We start from the raw sequence: 3,139 nt of genomic DNA on the forward strand, positions 1-3,139 counted from the left end.
TGCAGGTTACAACATTTAAACGAACACATGCCCTGGCATTTACATGACAAACAGATACTGTAATTAAAGATCTGAATTCTAACTTTCGCAAACTAATTTGGCATAAAAAATTGATGACGTTCTAAACGAGGGCTTTTTAATTTTAGTTTGTAAATAAACACACTAGAACATTCCCCCTATATTAATACACTTGTTTGCGCACGAGTTTATAAGTGTGTTTGAGTTTGGGCTGTCATTTAACTCTTTTTTTTATAAGAACCTTTTTTTTTTATAAAAACGTTCAGCCTGAGATTTCACCAGTTCACCAAATTTTAAAAACATGCTAAGAACATGCCGAGGCTCAGATATCAGAAAAAAAATTCTTTTTTAGCCCCGATGCGTTCTAAAATGTAGAATAAAATGGTGCTCATAAATTCTCTTCCTAATAAATCATTGGGCGTTATATTATTATATACACTAAAAGTTAAGAACATCGTAAGAACATATTCAGCCTTAAAATGCTCCAAAATAAGAACAGCCCAGCTCAACTGAAAATTAGACGTTCTGTTATAAAAAAAAAAGAGTGAACGCGATAAAGAACTGGTCAAAATTCTAAAAACTTTTATTGAACTTACCCGTCTGAAAAATTATAAGACCACCTGTTCATGCAGATGAGCAGAGACAAATAAAGGTTTTCGTAGTCCCCGCTGTGGCTACTTTAGCAATGTTTTCCGTAAACGGATATGTGTTTAACGCACTGGTATTTGGTTCCCCAAACGTTACATAACGTTTTCAAATTTCTGAGAACAGCAGAGCATGAAATCGCAGAGAAAAGAAAGGTATAGATTAATTAAACTGTAGTCACAAAGTTTTCTTTACCAAACGTGTCTATAAAAGTAGCACTGATAGGTGTTACTGTTGTATTTCCGTGCCCCTGGTGCGCCAAATGTCTGTTCCAGTATTACAACATTTTATTTACCCTACCTACCTCGCCATAACATTTTATTTACCCTACCTACCTCGCCATAACATTTTATTTACCCTACCTACCTCGCCATAACATTTTATTTACCCTACCTACCTCGCCATAACATTTTATTTACCCTACCTACCTCGCCATAACATTTTATTTACCCTACCTACCTCGCCAGCGTGCCAGGGGTACTCGCACGCTTGTTCTTAGAAAGTTTTATAAAAAATATTATATTCATCCTAACGATCAAAGGTTACTTAAAAAACCTGTATAGTTACTTTATTCCGCATTATTTTGACTGTTTTTGAGATTGCCGAAATAACACGAAAATCACCGTGCAGGTGCCCCTGTTATGCCAATATGAAAGCATATTATATAAGCATAGAAATACTTTCTTAAATCGCACTCGATTATTTTTTTACACACTTTTCTTTATACTTGAACCAACGCGGGCTGTGAATGGTTATATTTAATACAAATGACAAATGGAAGCGCACTTTAGAAAATAGTGAATAACAAGAAAGAAAAAAGAAAAAAAAACTTCAAAACGCAGGGAAATATCATCACCCCCCCCCCCCCCAAAAAAAAAGAGAAATGAACACAAATAAGTGAATATAAAAGCGCTAACACTTGATTCGTGTATAGGTTATTTCATGTCTGTTTATGTAAATGGAAAAAAGGATAACGAGTACTATCGATCCACTCTCCGCTGATTTTGTAGTCGGCGCATCTCTAGGATTCACTGATAAACAGATAAAGCCACTTGTAAAATCCGGGCTCTATTTCCATTCGTATGTAGCGCCCGCAAATGTAATAAGATTTTACCCGCAAATGTAATAAGGTTTTACCCGCAAATGTAAGAAACCCGCAATTGTAATATTGTATAACCCGCAAATGCAGAAGTTTATGAATGAAATAAAAGAGTTATTTTTATCCAGGAATCGTTAGTTGTAAGCCTATTATGGACAATAATTGATAAATCCAGCACCGTCAATTCTTATATCGTATGATTTCTGATTTTTTCTAAAATATTTATAAAAAGTTCACGAGAAAGAAAAAGATAGCTCTAAGGTCTTCAGCGACCATGTAGCGCCAGCAAATGTAAGAAACCCGCAAATGTAATAAGGTTTCACCAGCAAATGTAATAAGGTTATAAATGGCAAGTTATGTTTAGTTAGGCGCCGTTAGTTTTAATCCCCATCTACACTAACAATTTTAAGTTGTTGACAATTGTTCACGGAGCCCCATACCTAAGAAAAAGTGGTATACAAAACAAAACTGTGGTAACGTGATTTGTGACGTCATCGATGACGTCACTAGAAGTAAAAATATACCAAAATAAAAATATTAATATTTTACGAAGGAAACATCACATGGCAACCAAACTCGATAGGTGTCAAGGGGTACGTGTCAAGGAGGATGCAATATTTTTGTCATGTGTTGTGTGACGTCATCGCTGACGTCATTCAAAGCAAAAAAAACTTGATTAAAAACAACTAGTAGCATGGCTGCGTGAACTCGGGATTCTCTTAAATAAGATTTCTCGAATAAGATTTTTGGATGTATAGAAGGCAATAGTAAATTCATAAAGACGTTAGTGGTACTTTGAATGGTCACTGCTAACCGTTACTAAGTTTGATTAGAATATACCTAAGCTGTTGGGGCTCCATTGCAGAGATAAGCTTACCCTCATATGAAACACTTTACTTCAGTATATCCACAATCCACAGTTACTGATGTAGCCTCCACTATATGGACGCTTACATGTCTCATGTTGATTAAAGGAAATGTCTTTCACAGGGGCGTATCTAGGGGAGTTGCCCAGGGGGACCGGGCCCCCCTTTCTAGCAGCCAAAAATACAGTAAATGTATGAGACATTATCTAAAATACAGGAGAAACTGCCTTGAAAGGGCCTTTGGGGCCCCTCCTGTTCAAAATTCTGGCTAGGCCACTGTTTCATTACAACTAACACACTATGTACGTAAGTTAGACACAAAAATGATTGAAATATATGTTTATTTTAATAAACATATATTTATTTATTTATATTTATTTATTATAAACATATATTTATTTATTTATTTTAATAAACATATATTTATTAAAATAACTAACACTTTGAATGGATAAACTTGATGAAAATTCTAACAGTTACATTTGGTTTATCATAAATGCAGTAGTACAAT

The sequence above is a fragment of the Nematostella vectensis genome, chromosome 1, assembly GCF_932526225.1.
Source record: "Nematostella vectensis chromosome 1, jaNemVect1.1, whole genome shotgun sequence".
NCBI classification, from domain to species: domain Eukaryota; kingdom Metazoa; phylum Cnidaria; class Anthozoa; order Actiniaria; family Edwardsiidae; genus Nematostella; species Nematostella vectensis.